The following is an 18,183-nucleotide window of genomic DNA, read 5'->3' as shown; positions in this document are numbered from 1 at the left end:
TGACCTCATGAGGTATAGGATAGCAAGGATCCTCTTAGCCAGTTGGGGCCCGAAGGCCCCTCTAATCAGCCCCTCGTCCCGAAGACATCTCTCTCTATATATATAGATATGTATGTATGTATGAAATATGTATATATGTACATATGTATGTATATATATATATATTCTAACTCAATCAAAAATATTGATATATCCAAACCTTATTGTATCCTACTTTTTATTATTTACTGTATGAATATGTCTGCATCATGTTATGTGTTCATATGTTGTATCCATATTCAGGCTTTATAATTATAGGTGAGAAGACATGGCACCAATTTGTTATAAAAGGGATTGTATATTTATTTTCAAATGCGAGTCTCTAGTATTATAATGGAGACTTCTAAGGGCAAAATTTTGTATCCTCTTATTTCTGCTTTCTAATTAAAATTGCCATGTTACGATTTGAAAAGTCTTTACAAGTATTATAGTTTTCGTTTCTTTTAAGGGTCTGTTCAGCTATTCCTATAAAATTATGCTGAAATTCTTATAGGATTCATAGATTTGGCCATCCATTTAAGCATGACCCTATATCAATTAAACTTCATCCAAACCAAATCCTATAAGAAGGAAAAAAAAGTCCACCATAGGTCTTTTTTTCTTGCTACAGCTCAAAAGCTAGGATCGGAGCTGAATTTGTAGAGAAATATAATAAATATTGTAACTTCTTATCTCATTTCTTCTCGCATAGGATTGTATCGAGGCTGCCTTTGGCGGGCTCATCGCTACTTTGATGGCTGTTGCTACTTTCTAAAATAACACAGGGAACGTATGATTACTTATTAAAACAAGATTTAATTTTTAGATTCTTTTGAACTGAATTGGTAGGTTTGCATAGTGTATTCCTTTTTCTCGATATATTAGTTTTGATTTATAATTCTCAGGGCTATAGTAATTTATTCAAAGGATCATTAGACTCAATGTGGACTGCTTTGGCCACTACAGATAGGGCTGAATAAGATTTAGGAGTGAGATCTGCCACATCAAAAAACTGAATCACGAATAAAACTTTCGGAGTCTATAACTTAGTCATATCATGTCTGATTGAGATGATCTATTTTTTGAAATCGAGTAACTTTCGAGATCTACGATGTGATACTCCTCCTAAAGGGGGTCACACCTCTAGTGATCATGCCCAAATTCAATCGTTTGGGCCTTTGAAATAGGCTGGTCAAATCGAAAGTTTGTTTTTTCAAAAAGAAATTTGATCAAATGTATCTCCCAATCCAAAACGAACAGATAGAGCAACAAAAAACAAATTTTATGTAGGAGTCAAGATCTACATCCTGTAGAATTTTAGTTTTTCAAGTTTATTTTTACTAGTAATGTCAATTTTAAAAAAGTGATCTCTATTAGAACTAGAAGAGAAATCCGATCCGAATTATGCAAGAGCGAACCTCGCCATTAAAAATAGAGGCTATATACCTTGAATTTATCATCAATAAAAGAAAATAGGATGTAAACCCTACCTCGCCAATTTTTCAACTTTTTTTTTTTTTTTAAGAAATTCGAGTTGAGCGGGATGAGAAAAACTTTCCTTCTCCCCGATCGGATCAGTAATATGAAAGATTCTTTGCCTCCATATGGAAAAAGGTGTGATCAATTGTGCTCCCACTAAGTCGCCTATACAAAGCCTAGGTATGGTTAGCCATTCATGGCTATCAGCATGTTGTATAATGATCCAACCACGAAGAAGGCTCGCTCAATAACCACATTGTCGATGTCTATAATTTTAATAGTTTGTAGTCACTCTCTCTTTACCCATCTTAAATTATTTATTTTTTTGAAATGCTACTATATGCTCATCTCTAATTTCTCTACATTTGTAAAATAGTTGCTATTATAATAATGCTAGATATTTTGTGAATATTCAAGGTTTAATTTGACATATACATCTCCATGTACAGTGTCATTATTTCTTTCAGCAACCTCTAGGTAGGTCACACACTAATATATCTTGGACTTCCCAACTAATAAAGCTTATGGTCGCGAAGGCCATGAAGCTTATAAAAATGATCAATAACCCACGCCAATATCAAGCTAAAGTAGAGTTAGAGATACATTTTGGAGGGCATTGTGCTTCATGCCACTCGACCAAAAACCCTCTCTTAGATCCTGATATATTTTGGTGCCTCCAGAATGCGTGGTGTAGGCAGAACTATGGGCCTCTTCCAAAATCTTTTTCTTCAATTATGAATTCTTAGGGACACAGAGGTTATTACCAAATCTTAAAGACCCATACTCATGAATTCGAAACTCTGTTTAGGCTCTAGATTCTACTGCCATCCTGATCTTCTGGAGCTATGAATCTTCTTCCTAAGATGCCTTGATCCTTTCAATTAGGGTATGTTGCACTATGAGATGGGTGTTGGCATTATGTAGACTCACTTCAACCTCTCCAAATCTGCCAAGATAGTCTTTTGTGAAGTAATTAAAGCTGCTAACTTACCCGAGGACTTCTTGCTCAAACTATCTACCACCACATTCATTTTTCCTGGATGATAATTGATAGTGAGGTCATAATCTTTTAGCAGCTCCAATCATCTTACCTGCCTCACTTTCAATTCTTTTGGGGTGACAATATATTTCAAACTCTTATGATCAGTGTAGACTTCACAAAACTCTGCATACAAATAATGTCTCCATATTTTTAGGACAAAAACTATAGCTGCTAGCTGCAAATCATGGGCAAGATAATTCTATTCATAAGGCTTTAGTTGTACGAAGTCATAAGATATTGCCTTTCTATTCTACATCAAAATAGAGCCTAGGCCTTTCTAAGAGGCATCACTGCAAATGGTAAAACCTCTTATCCCAAATGGAATGGTCAACATTGGAGTTATCACCAATTGCTTTTTTAATTCTTAGAAACTCTGCTCGCACTCCTCTATCCATTCAAATTTCATCCATGTTTGAGTCAGACAGGATAGAGATACAATGATGCAAGAGAATTCTTCAACAAATCTTTGGTAATAGCCAGCTAGTCCAAGGAAGCCGTGTATTTTGGATATATTAGTAGGCTGACTCCACTTGACCACCACTTCTATTATCTCTGGGTAAACAGAAATGTCATCTTTGGAAATTGCATGCCCAAAAAGGCGACACTATCGAGCCAAAATTTGTACTTTAACAATTTTACTTAGAACTTCTTTTCTCTAAAGGTTTACAACACTATTCTTAGATGTTCCTCATGCCCTTGTTGACTCTTGGAATAGATCAAACTATCATCAATGAATACCATCACAAATTGCTCCAAATAGGATTTGAACACCCTATTCATGAGGCCCATGAAGGCTGTAGGTGCATCAGTCAACCTGAAGGGCATGACCAAGAATTCATAATGTCCATATCTTGTTTTGACGGCTATCTTGGGCACATCATCCGTCTTAATATTTAGTTGGTGATAGCAAGAGCGAAGGTCGTTTTTTGAGAAGACTTGTGCTTTCTGTAGCTAATCGAATAGATCATCAACTCTTGGCAAGGGTATGTATTCTGTGCTGTTACTTTCTTCAGCTCCTAATAATCAATGTAGAGCCAGAAGCTTCCATCTTTCTTCTTTGCAAATAGCACAAAAGCACCCCAAGGAAATACACCAGGCTGAATAAAACCCTTATTCAGTAACTCTTGCAATTATTCCTTCATCTCTTTCAGTTCAGCGGGAGCCATTCTGTATGAAGTCTTAGAGGTGGGACTAGTTCCTGGAACCAAATTAATAGAGAACTCGATCTTCCACTTTCAGGGTAGCCCTGCAAGCTCCTCAATAAAGATGTCAAGGAATTCCCTCACAACTGGGATATCCTCCAACTTCTATTCCTTTTGCTGAATATCCCTTACAACAACTAAGAATCCTTCACATCCCTTAGAAGCTTTTCGGCTGTAGAGTCGAGATTAACTTTAATGGAGGATATGACCAACTGCCTGAGAAGCTAAATTTTAGCTAATCTGGAATATGAAAGTTTATTATTTTCTTAAAGCAAACCATAGTGGCTTGATATGCTATTAGCCAATCCATGCTGAGGATCATATCAAAATCCTTCATCTCCAGCACTAACAGCTCTACCACCATTTCTCTGTTCATTGATGCTAAGGGTGCAAGATTTACAGATAAAATCCACAAAAATAAGGTCACTGCTCGGAGTGGAGACTCCTAGATCAAAAAAGTGGCACAGGTAGAATTTATTATTTCTCCTAATGAAATGGAAAAATATAAAAGAATGTATAACACCAGGGTCAAACAGAACATGGACCTAATTAGATGATACCTTGATCATACCCATTACACATTCTCATTTTGAGTTAATCCCAACACAAGTTTTATATGAGATTTACTTATCAAATATGGTAAAAGTGAAGGTAACATTAGTAAATAGATCACTGTAGAATTGGAGGCATTAGCATCCTACTAAGTGAGTGCATAAACTCTTCCTTGGGTCCTAGGCCTCTGCCGTCGTCCTCCTAGCTATGGTCCTCTTTTCAGCATCCTATCTCTTTTTTTGCCTGGGTATTTCATTAAATCCCTTCTCAACTACTAATGCTTTGTTGACCACCACTTTGTACGTAGAGAGCTCAAAAGTGGATACATGTTGTCTGGTTTGGGCTCTGAGTCCAATCTCAAATTTCAAGCCTGATCATTCTTCTTTTCCACTAATCCTAAACCATAGCCGGCTAGCTCTTCAAATTTGGCCACATATTGAGCGACCATCATATTGACCTCCTTTAGGTGGCCAAAGTCCTCATACTTCTAGTACCGGAGGTTGAAGGGAAGGTACTTTTTGCAAAAGGCCACTCCAAAGGCTTCCTTGTAACAGGTGCAGCAGCTACGCCCGACCTTTCCTCTTCTATTTTCCACCAACTACGGGCTTCTCCTTGCAACATGAAGGAATACATAGATTTTTGACGACGACAGCCCCCACCCGAGGGTGGTGACGGACCGAGCTCTACGGCATGCGGCAGAGATCACCGACACCATTGAGACTTCACCTGCTAAGTTGGTCAGGGACATCTGGGGCCCCTATTCTGCTCTTGCAGCGTCCAAGACGATATTGGTATCCTGGGTGCCCCCACCTCTGACTTTCTCAAGGTGAACTTCAATGGCAGCGTAGCAGAGGATGGGAGCTACGGAGGTGTGAGATTTGTTATCAGGGATCACGACGCCAGACTTGTAGCGGTAAGTGGGCGGAGAATTTTTGACTCGTCAGTAGTGACCGCTGAGCTTCGGACGGCCTGTAAGGATGTCTCATGTTGTGGTTCAAATTTGGCCCGAGGGTGACCATGCTGGTGGAGTCGAGGGAGCCACCGGTAGTTGGAAGGAGAAGACGGGAGCCACCTCCTATGCGATGGCCGTGGACCTGCATAAAGCCTCACCGGTGTTTCCGATGAGGACCTTCCGACGATCAATTTAGAGTGGGGTAAATTTGGTCCAGCCAAAAGTCCATTAGAAGTTACCTGAGCGAGCTATTTATAGTCCTGGTGGAGAGGCCCAGATGGTAGAGGCACTATCGGCCCTCATCATGAGGGGGCGTGGCTCTGAGCTGGATGGCGCGCAGCTTAGATTGGTTGGTGGCATATAGTACTGCCCGTTCTTGAGAATGGTAGGGTGTTGACAGTCACAGCAAGATATGGCCGGAGTAGTCAAGGTACCGTCTGACTGTTGAAGGCCGGCTATGAAGACGTGGCATGGTAGTGTGGTAATGTACGGCCATGTAAGTGGGCGTAGGCGCACACATGGGTACGGTCGTTGGCGAGGCCGAGCTCGTTGAAAGGTCGCATCATGCGTTTGACGAGGTCGGCTTGACGGGTACTGAGAGTGGCTCGGCTTTCCGAGGTGTGCTCGGTGGAGTGCCCCGAGCTCGAAGGTCGGGTGGTACTACTGAGATAGATGCCCTAAGTTTGGTCGGGGTGGGTCGGCGAATACCGGAGGCACCCCGAACTTGGTCGGAGAAGTCGGCAAATATTTGAAGCTGGTGGGTCTTTTGGCGGAGTTCGAAGTCGAACTGACTCTGGGCCGAAGTGAGAATTCAGCTGATTGACGTTGATGTTTATTGGGCCAAAACTAGGCGGCCTTTTAGTTGTAGGTTGAACGATCCATTTTGCCCCCCACATCTCCTATGCAAGGCGAGTACTAGATGCGGGTCGCATACTCCTTGAGGGGGATTCGACCACGGTGATCGAGTGGATCCGGAGACGGGGGTGCTCAGCTGAGGACCGGCCGCTGCTCCATGATATTCGCAGAGCATTGGAGGAGGTTGATTTCTACCAAGCCACGCACGTATATCGGGAGGCGAATGATGCTGCAGACTGGGTTGCTTCCTTCGTGGCTCATCACTCAGAAGGTTTTTTCTGGCTAGACCACGGGGCTGTGCCTATGCCTTTGCGCAGCATTTTGTTTTCTGACTTTGTTGGCTGTTTTCAGACTCCTCAGATATGAGCCGCCGATGTACCAAAAATAAATAAATAAATAAATAAATAAAATAAAATAAAATAAAAGGAGAGGTAAGAAACCTTCTCCTCGTGAAAGCATTTCAACACCTCAAAGACTTGTTCTATCTCACCCAGCCGGTTTTTGGCCCCATAAGGATTATTAGAGGCACCCTAGAAGGCCGGCAGGACAAGTTTCTTAAATTCCTCCAAGCTAGCACGATGCTCTTGCTAGACCCCGATACTTCTTTGCTTTTGGGGAGGAGACTGTTGATGATACTGTTACTGTTACCAGTGCAGTTATTGTTGCATAAACTGTTGCATCAGCTGCTTCTGCTGTTCCATCGTCCTCCTCATATTAGCCCATGCAGCAGTTTGCTCTTGCACCATTCCCATGAGTGTTTGAATTAACTGGAAGGAGCAGACTTGCTCTCCAAGGGCAATCCTGGGTCCATACAACCTCGCCCCTTAAGAGCTACCCCAGTGGGGTTGTTGAGATCCCCATACTGGTTAGTGCCGCTTGCTAGTGCGAAGGGAGCACTAGTTTGCTGTTCAAGAGACTCCCAAGTAGTAGAGCCACCAGCAAACTGAGTCAGCCTCCGAACATGTCCTCGTCCACTTCCACAAGCCATCTTAGCCTACACTTATGAATATTTACATTCACAGTCACACCCCAACCATGCACTCCAAGCATCCTCTCATAGACCTGGGCCTTGTCCAAGGGTCCTCAAAATCCACCACTATCAAAAATATTGCAAAGGCTTGCGAGGATTATGGCTTCTTTCATATTAGGATACCTGAAGTTTTGCTAACGAGCAACACTAGTATTCATGATTAGCATTCATTCAATTTTATTTTCTGAAATTAAATAGATTTAAATGGCATATTAACTTCCTAATCATTGTAGTAGTTCCAAAGATCTATAGCTAATTTGTAACTAGCAAATATAGGTTGATCAGTACTATAGAATATCATAAAGAGTCAGTTTTAAGTTTAAAAGATGAACTATTTTTGCAGTATAATATAATTTCTAGGCCATGATCTCAGCATGATTGCTAAAGCATGGACCGTTGGCTAATGGACTTCCTTACTCTCAGATGTAAGCATTTAAACTTATGGAATGAGCAAGCGTTTCTAAAACATCCATTATAAATTGCTTTTCTTTATCCCCTCTCTATTTCCATTTAGTTTATACCATTATGTTTTGCTCTAAAAATTCCTAGATCGCAAACCATGGAGTTCCCAAAGATATCATGGAAGGATGCATGACAAGGGGAAGGAATTCTTCGAGATGTCAGTTGGATACAGATCCAGCCTCTACTCTGACTCATTTGAGATGGTTAGAATAGCCACCAGTACAGCATGCACAAAGAGAAAGTAAGATCCTGGAGGAACTCCCTCAGATACCCATGCAATCCTCTGTATGTGCTGTGGAATAAAAGGCCTAAGAAATCGCTTGTTTACAAGTAGTCATTCATGCATCAATCTTTAACTTACTAAAATGTATTTGATTTCTATTTTTCTTATATATTGTTGTTGATGTTTATAGAGAGATTGCAGTGGCATACTCAGAAGAGATCAGGGAAATGGAAGCAAAGTTTTACTACAGAAAAAATAAAAAATTCCGACTGTATTCTGCCAATGCTAAAAAGAAGCGTCGGATATGGTTACTGCACTAAAATTTTTCGATACTTTTTAGTAGCATCAGTATATTACGACGCTTAAAAGCATCGAAAATAGATTACAGGATTTTACCGATGCTTTTTGGCAAATGTTGTTGAAAGCCAAAAATTAGCCGACGCATATAGTCATCGGAGATACTTTATTGATGTTCGTGGTGGATTGGAGAGATAAGATGATGCAAATAAGCGTCGTTGGAAGCTAATAAAAAAATAACACTTATAAGCGTCATTGGAAGCCATATTTCCTACCCAACCCACTATCAGTCGCTTTTGTTCCACACAACCACTGCCCAAGCTCCTCCTCTAGAGCTTGTGCCTTATAATGTTGTGCCAACTAATTAACTAAATGCTACAACAAGTTTGGTTAGGACGGATATTAAAGGAGAGAATAATAATGCTTGATTCTTAATGGTAAGAAATATTTACGATGCATACATTGTGGCGTCAAGCTTTTCTAGATGGAGTAGCGTGAGAAAAAGTTTGTAAAAAAAAGCTAATCACAATTATGATCTCTTGTATTGTTTCTTTTCCAGTTACATCAAAAGCTCAGAGAGTCATTTAAAGTAATCCCTCTTATTTTTATTGCTTCCATTTCTTTTCTTACTCGTTCCAGAAGGATCAGTTGAACGTCTATAGATCGTGATTTGAATATGAAGTGGATTCCAGGGACAGCTGCTTCTATAAACACAAGAAACGATCTTGTGGATTATCAATTTATTCAGTATTGATTTTTATTTAACTGATATTAATTTTTATTTATGCATACTAGATAACATCATGTGCCGAAGAAAATAATTCAGAGATATGGAGTTTTAGCATTCTCAAGCTGAATCACCTTCTAATCAATTCTTGCAGTCCCAGCAGCCCCACGATACCCAGCATCACGAGCTACAGTCCCAGCACGAGCCTCCTACTAATTACCGCAGAGAGGAGATCATTATGGATGACTTGCAAATCCAGAATAATTGAATTAAAATATTATATTTCTATTACAATCTAAATATTTTACTACATTTGACTTCAATTTATTTAATGCATATTTAATAGTTTTGGACATAGCTTTTTTTATGTGTTTTTCATAGATGGACAAGAGAGAGTGAGGACGAGATGGAAGCCACTCAAGTAAGGAATGTGTGGCAGCTTCGTAAGGGTGAAAAGATTGTCATTTAATGCAACAAACTGAGGCAACCCATTAAGAGGGTTGGAAGCATATTAGCAAGTTTTCTAGGATCGGTTGTGCGAAAAGGTCAGTTGTATCCGCTCAACTATCCTAAGTTGAATCATATGCTTCCTACATATAAGGTTGAGCTTCTACGAGTTGTATAGGTAAAAAATTAAATTTGATATTGTATGTTAATATGCTAACTATCATAATTATAATTTTTGATGTAATATTGTTATAACATTCTTTACTTTGGTATAGAGTAAGTTTGTGCCTCTTTTAGAGAGCCATGATTGAGAGCTAAAGTACCTCAACTGCAAATGGAAAGAATATAAGGAGAAGTTGAACAGGGACTACAAGGGCGAGGGTATGATAGAGGAGGGGGTTGCTCATAAGTGTTCTCCTGATATATATCCTCATCAGTGGAGGAAGCTTTGTTTCCTACTAGTTTTTCGAGAGAGAACTTATTGTGTATACTCTCTCAATACCTTATATTATATTTATTATTAATATAGATTACAAATATATATATCGAATATATTATATTGTTTACTTTTTTGCTAGACATATTTCGATATTGCTAAAGCTGCACGAACATCTCAAGCGGTTCTTCACCCATCATGCTCCAAGAGTTATGCGAGGCGTAGAGATAAATTTGTATATTTGTTTGAAACTCTCTGTCATTTTTCAAACTACTCAATGAAACACTTATATTGGAACTCTTCTCAAGCGGTTACTTTTTGTTTTATATTGAAACACTTATGTTTTTTTATTGAAACTATGTATCATACATCGTGTACTATTTATCGTGATACTTATGATTTTTATTAAAACTCTTTGACTTCTTAAATTCAAATTGAAACTTTAATTTTCATATTGAAATATGTATCATATATCATGTATCATATAATGCGTATCATGAATTATATAATGTGCATCATGAACCATGTATCTTCTATCATATATCACGTATTATGGATGATGTATCATATAACACATATTTTTTATTATAGATGGAAGAGCATGATAGAGAGCCTGGTGAGGTGGAGTTCTACAAGATGACTCATACCAATCGAGATGGCAGCTTTGTGCGGAAGGAGTCAAGAGAGATAGTTGTATGTATTGATAATCGATTTGGCCAACAATTTGTGGTTTTATTTTTTTCAAACATTAATATGTGACTTTTTTTCTTAAATATAGAATATGGCTATATCCCTTATTGTGGAGCGTATCGGAAAGTCATCATCATTTGGTAAGATCGGTCGCATCAAAGCTCAGGTGTTCTCTAAATTGATGGGACCAGAGCGTTATGGTCAAGTGAGGGGTTATGGTGTTGGAGTTACTCCTACTCAGTTGTCTGCAGGGAGCAAATATATCCAAGATGCTAGACATTATAGTAGCACTATAAAGGTTCGTAATCTAAAGGCAAAGATAGAGAAGATGAGGCAGAGCCTCAGATAAAGATACAATCTTTGATGACTTAGCTTGACCAGATTGCATCCTTATTGCATAGGTTTGTCCCTCGTGAGGTAAATAACTACGTTTATTTGAATATTTTACATAATTATTATGTATATTTTTATATGAGCTTAATGATTTATAATACTTTATGATTTTTGTATTCTCAACTTCTAAAATTTTTATCTTTTTTTTGCAAGTTCCTGATACTTTCAGTGGTTATAGAGAAGATGATGATGATGCCATGGATCCCTGATAGCTCTTAAACTATTTTTTTAGGAGTTTTATGTGTATATTTTTATATTTTTCAAAGCACATTGAGTTGTAAATTGACTTTCAATAATGTTCGACAATGTAAATGTAATCATATAAATTTTGCTTATATATATATTACATATGTTATTATATAATTTCTATTATATGTATTTGGTGTATATATATTTGTATACAGAGTTTTAATTTTTTTAAATAATTTTTTTAAAAAAAATAATTTATGCCTCCAGTATTAAAAAATATTGGCAAATTTTTATACCAACGATGCTTTAAAGCGTCATTAAAATATACATTAGCAACGCTAATTTGCGTCATTAATTAGCAACGCAAATAAGCGTTGCTAATATAAGATGCTTTAGCGCCGACGTTTTTAAAAAGCGTTGGCAATTAGCAATGCATATAAGTGTCATTTGTTATAACTCGATGCAAACCAAAAGCATCATAAAATTATTTTTCCACAGTAGCATTGCCGACGCTTTTGTGACGCTTTAGAAAGCCTCGAAAATCTGACTTGCGACACTTTTTCGCATTGGCAAATGCATTAAAAAGCATCAGCAATACCAGATGTTCTTGTAGTACTTCTTGCCTTGCTGTCTCTAGCCTTAATCCTTGAAGAGGAGCATTTTTCCATTAAATTTGGTGTAGATCATCCCCAAGTGATGAGCTTGAACTACTATCCTTCATTCCCAACTGCTCGGAGATGGGGAGTGGCTGAATGTGGCTCTCATCCCTAATGTTTTTATAGTTGATGAGGATGACATATTGGAGTTAACGCTTACCCCCAAAATTGCTTCAAATAATGATTAAAATTTACCATAGAAGGATTGCTTATAGAAACATATAAATCAAACAGTTCTTTGAGCTAAAACATAGAAAAAGAAGATTAGGAATGTCATTTCCCTCCTAGATAAATGCTCAGGTGAATGGTAAACTTATTATTCTTTGGTGCTTTGTCGGTCTCGAGCCATGGGAAGTTCAAGAGGAATGAACATCCGAGTACTAACAAACTCATTCACAACTTGATCAACAATTTTGTCCTTCAATCACCTACATAAGGGTGATGTCATCACCCCTCTAAATGCATTGGTTGATAAGAAACATCCACCTCTCATGATCTATCTCATCGATCTATTTCTGTGTTTGAAGGCATGTAATATTTAAAAAAAAAATAGAGTCTATTTAGATATTCCTATAGGACTCATCTGAAAATTTTGGAAGAATTGAGTCTATTGGTCTGTCCAACTCACATCTTTTAAGCGTTGGTTCAAATCCCAGCCTAAATCCTTAGTCTATAGACCTCTTAGGCTCCAGAAAGAGGAAAAGACCCATAAATGTTTTTTTTCCTTCCCATGGGATTTAGGCCAGAAGATGTTTGGTTGATAGAGCCATGCTAAAATGGGCCATCTGATTTATTAATCTAGCCGAAAATTTGGCTCAATCCTGTTGAATTACCCAAACAAGCTTTTAAATTAGGTTTTTAAAAGTATGATGCTACCCCAGTCTTTGAGGAAGCAAAGAAATTTTAGTAAGACTGACGTGATAACAACTGCTCCACAGCGTCTTTGGCTACATGTACTTTAGACGAAAATAAACTATTAAACTCTTATATAATAGGAGATTGGCTAACTGCTTACTTATTTTGCCGCCTCTACCTCAAGCTTGCAATCTAAACTACCAAATATGCTTGGAGAAAATGTTCCTCAAATTGTTGGGACACTGCATGTAGACTGTAGTCACAGTTACAGTTCAGGCAAATTTTCCATCCTATCTATATGCAATTTTGCGAATAATATAATGAAAATGCCTAATTTTTTGAAATATGCATATTGTGGAGCCTTGAAGCCTCAATTCTTTCACACAAAACTTCCTTCTTGAAAAAAGAAAAAAAAAAAGGTAAGTCCCAATCCCAAGGTTGACCTGAGACATGGACTTTCCCCGGGGAAAAATCTCTGGATACCTGTAAAAGGCCTCAGAATATGTTAAACTTGCATTTTTTTTGGAGAAATTTAGGGTTTGGTGACCATTAAGCTAATATCATGATTCTCCGTATCATCTCGCATATCATACCATATCAGTAACAAACCAATATTTAACACAAGAAGCGACCAAAATATTGATGTCATGAATTAACTGTACTGAAACCTGTAGCAGTATGGCAATGGTATGGATACCCAAATCTTTATTTTGAACCATGACTAACACCGGGATCCAAGAGGCAGTGATTACATTAGCAGCTGGTCCCAAGGAATTTTTCAAGTCATGGTTTATCTGCGGATTAAAAGCTGACTGACTTCTTAAAAGCAAACATATCCTGATGTCTTCCCAGAGACTAAGATGGTGGAGATCCAAATTTCTACCAACATAGCATATGGAGATCACATATTTTTTTAGAAAAAATTACAAGACTCCGATGTCAAATGTGATAGCAGACTTCTAAGAAAAAGAAATCGCACAATATATAGCTGAATTGGATTGAGCAATGCTATGTCAACTGGGAAAAGTCGCTCAAAAAAGTCACTCAACTTCTTGCACCATTCATGTTGCTTCATTATGTGGCACCATTCACAATGCAAACTCATAAACAGCCCAAGCAGGCTCATCAAAGTTCTGCATAAAATCTCGTACAAGCTCCAAGGGGCATGATTCAACAAGAAACATAAAAGGAATATAACACAAATCATAATTGTATTCAACGATCTCAGAGTCTTCTATAAATGGTGGGAGTCTTTCTCTTCATCCATACAAGGAAAGAGGGGAGAAAATATCAGGATAGTCAAAAAAATCACCTTGTGCACTCTGCTAACTCCAAAAAGCTTGAGTCTTGCATACATTTATCATACATCTAACAAGGAGACCTATGCATCTGTGACCATGCCTTCAGCAAATTCCTTCATCATCATCATTCATTAAAAAAGAAAAACAAACAAAGTCTGAAACCTCAAGAACAGCATCTTGCTCCACCAGCACTGACCAAAGATCTATCTCACCATCACTTTCTGAAAGTGCGTGGTCAGATATTGCACTAACAGGTGCAAATCAGCAAGACCATTTTCCTGTCATTTAACTAAAATCTTACATTACATGCAGTGAAATCTCCTACAACACTTCAATACATTCCAAAGGTTTCAAACCAAAAGGACAGTTACTAAATTGGTTTTGGAGCAGAATACATGCATCATTTCACATCACTCAGTTTGTAAGCTCGGAAGAAGACCAGCATCCATTCAATAAAGAGGGACCTGCTACTGTAGCCAAACCATTTCCAACTGCTGGCCTAGCTGCATCCATAAATTGGTGAAAGTCAATATATCAGATTTATGCATTACTAAAACATAAGGACATGCAATATGTGTAAGTTGATCAAAACCTAGAACCAGTTTTAAGGAGCCTGGGACCGATGAACTATTTCTTAATAAGGTTAATTGGGGACCAGAAATAGAATAAAGATGAACATAAGTCAGACTCGAAGAATCTAAAAGGCCATAAGGGATGATACACTCCAAATAAAAATGGACTAATATTGCATGGGTCATCCTTTCTTAATAAAGCAAAACAAGATCTGTATTGGACGCTGGAAACAGAACAAAGGTAATACAGGAACAAGTCTGATGGCGGAGGAGATTATGATGTAACAAGCAAGAATACATCAAAAATGGACATCGGATCAGTTGTAATTTCAATTTGTTGATGAAGGTGCCAACCATGTGGTAGGCATGCAGATCCTACCGCCCTACAGGCGCATGGCACAACTGTATCCCAGAACGCCAGTGCTTGCACACTATGATGCCAGGGTCTAACAAGCATCGACATGGTAAGGCATGTCACATGTTATGCCAGTGTCGAGCCAGCATACAGTACTTAAAACCTTGTCTGGGTTAACAATTGAAAAGTGAAAACCCCATTTCATATCAACTATACGGAGTGGTACAATAATCATGATAAACCAGCATTAGTTTTAAAGTTAGGAGAACCTAGCAATGATATGTGAGAGGGGTTTTCATATCAACTCCTAAACAGAGTGGTACAATAATCATGAGAAACTAGCATCAGTTTTAAAGTTAGGAGAATCTAGCAATGATATGACGACTCCTTGAAACTAATAGAGAGGAAGAATTTATTATATAAATGGGGCTTGGCTTGTTCATACAGTACTTCATAATGGTTAGGGACAGCAGATTTCTGTGAAGAAATTATGTGATAATCATGATACTCACTTGCAGTAATTTTAAAATTCATCATCATCATCATCATACGGTCCCAAACAAAATCATCTACCTTCAAGCTATCTACCTTTCATAGCTTGAGAGACAACACAATTTTTCTCATCTAGAAATGACATATGAAACACCTTGTCCAAAAATGATAGGGAATTCATAAAGCTAATTCTACACAAACGGGATCTGGCTTTCTGGTTATGTTACTTCATATGATGGGTATAACTTAAAGGTACAACTAACCAAAGATCAAGACTAATTATAGATACTTCGTACCCAATTCCACCTATGCAATAGTTGCTTCCAAATCCCCCAAGTACCATGCTCATGACTAAGTGACTTATTACATTGAAATCGAGAGAATATATATATATATATATATATATATATATATATATATATATATATTTATTCTTTAAGAAATCCATAACTGGAAAAATAAGTTCATTGTCCTATACACAAATGAGCAGTTGTCAGTGGAACCAAGAGTATCCAAAACTTCAGACATTCCTCACAAATAATTTATCCAGCAAAGTACATCCAAACAAGCTGGCTTACATAATATTTGTTGTCAAATCACCCAAACAATAATATTATTATTACCCCATGGCATAGTTATATCTCCACCGAGAAACACAGGATAAAATGAAAAGAAAATCATATCCCTTGGGTTTGCAGCCGGATTTCATTCAGCCAACTAAGGCATATGTGGAGACTTACTCTCTGGCCTACTTTTGTCGGAGGACCCAGATAAGGTCAAAAGGAGAATAGCTGTCACAGCAATCACAATCTCAGAACAAAAATGACCTTTTTGTTTTTAGTTTCAAAAGTTTCCATAGAAAAAGATGACATTTCTTAAAACTGGGATTAACAGCACTAAGAACTTTGGAATTAAAGGCACTATGGTGTCTACCAGCCAGCCAATAATGTCAGCCTAACTTTCTTACTGTTGTGGTCCCTAAAGTGCTGCCTCATAATATAGTTTATCTACCGCACTTTTCCGTTTATTGTTATTCCATAAAATCCTAAAAAGATTCCTAACCAGCGAGACGGATGGACTGACACTTTGTTTGCTAAAGGGCTCGGCTGCAACTGAGACAGGGATTTTGTTATTTGCAGATGTTTGACTTCCTTCTCCCACATCTCCTTCTACTTTATTTTCTTTTTTTCCCCTATTTTCATTTTTGTCTACATTCCCCCTGCCATTCTTCAACTCTCTTCCCTCACCTTTTATTTGCTCAAAGTATTCTAGAGTTTTCAGAACAACCTGGAATCAGATTTCTATTAGCATTCTGGGTCTTAAAACTCTTTTGAAAAAAAACAAGCTTCCTTTCCTTCCTATGGTTCAAAATCCCCTCTTTCCACTTCTAAATATTAGAACATGCTAAACTTGTGAAATCTACAGCTTTGCAAGAAACTTGCCAGCGAACATATGCCATATTAAGAAAATAAAAGTTCTGAATTTCATAAAGATTCTCTGTTAAATTATTTCACAAATAAACAACATTTTTTCAATCTTTTGCTACAAGTATATACAAACATGAAACACCAAGTAAATATTTGGCCTCTTTGTAACTTTTCTCTCTCTTTGAGACTTCTCTTGCACACCAATGACTTTTCCTTTTTACTTCTTTCATGATTTTTAAGATGAGGCCCACCAAGGAGAGAGGATGAACAATGAGTTCCCACTCTCTTGCAAAAAATGCCCATTTATTATCCTGATGAACTGATTTCTCCATCCCTAAAATCTCTCATGCACACAGACATCGGATTCCATAACTACCAATCTCTAACTAGATGCAGGCGCCTCTCTCTCTCTCCCCCCCCTCCATATTGGCTTCCCATCTCAATTGCTCTCTCACTCTCTTAATGTCTCGATTATTGTCTCCACCTTTCTGCTCCCCTCTCTCTCTAAAAAAAAAGAGGCTTGCCACTTTATTTCCTATTGCCACCCGATGATCCTAATTCTCACAGTACCACTTCCCAATTGTCCCTCTACCCCCATCCATTTCAATAGATATCTTGCCTTTTTCTCTTTATTATTCCATTCAAATCTCTTTAATAGTATCCTTATATAGTACATCAGGAAAAAAAATAAATCTTTCGTATACACTCTTTATACACACCCCCCTTGCATGTTTTCGTCTTTACCATTCAATTCTCTTTAACAGATTCCAAATTAGTACATCACCACCCCTTGAACATGGTAAAAAGTAAATATTTTGCATACACTTTTTATGCACACACACAGACACACCCATGTGCACACGCCACAAACAAACTTCCTATTGATTCACTCTCTCTCTCTCTGGGAACAAGAAATGTCAAGTCTAGGGAAAGTGAGTGCGCTTAAGAATTTACATCAACCTAATCCAGATATATCAAGTGCCAATGAGATTACGTCTCAAAAGTTGCAACTATATACAGTTGCTATCGCTAGACTTGTTCATGGATCGGGCCATGCTCTACCTAAAGGGTAACTCAAGTTAGTTAGGCCCAGGCCCAGCTAGCCACTGCCCTCGACCATGTTTTGCAGGCCCAAGCCGCACGCTTACTCAGGCTTCGAGCAAGGCCTTGGGCATACCCCTTTTCCCAATTTTTAAAAAATACAAAAAATAATTAAAAATGATTTTAAAAATGCTAAAAGTGCTTCAAAAATACTTATAAAGTCGGGTTTAGAATTCCAAATTTCTAGATTCAATCCATCATGTTTGGATAACTTCAATATAATAGAGATAGAGCGGGGGAGAAATCCAAAAAATATAAAATAGCTAAAAGTAGTTGTAAGCTCACACTAATGAAAGACGGATGCACACCAAGAACCACCATGAGAAAGGCTCCTATAAACTTAAAAATAGATTAAAAGAGAGCAAGATGATAAAAGAAGTCCTGAGGACCAAAATCTATAGAAATCAACAAAAAAGATGCCAAGAGCCCC

General features: G+C 37.9%; 1 protein-coding gene across 3 annotated transcripts in view; it reads right to left on the bottom strand.

Annotated features, from left to right (window-relative positions):
- The window catches only part of LOC103721308 (RNA-binding protein cabeza-like), a 31,379-nt gene that overhangs the window by 7,893 nt on the left and 5,303 nt on the right, over positions 1–18,183 (bottom strand). For 2 of the 3 annotated variants that reach the window (XM_039128278.1, XM_039128279.1), the window contains exon 2: positions 13,908–14,309. The gene's annotated coding sequence lies outside the window, so the exon portion shown is untranslated. Of the gene's footprint in view, positions 1–13,907; positions 14,310–18,183 lie in introns of those variants that run through there. The other variant, XM_039128280.1, reaches the window with a different exon arrangement.

Source organism: Phoenix dactylifera, chromosome 7, assembly GCF_009389715.1.
Source record: "Phoenix dactylifera cultivar Barhee BC4 chromosome 7, palm_55x_up_171113_PBpolish2nd_filt_p, whole genome shotgun sequence".
Lineage (NCBI taxonomy): Eukaryota > Viridiplantae > Streptophyta > Magnoliopsida > Arecales > Arecaceae > Phoenix > Phoenix dactylifera.
This window is presented reverse-complemented; position numbering and strand designations above follow the sequence as displayed.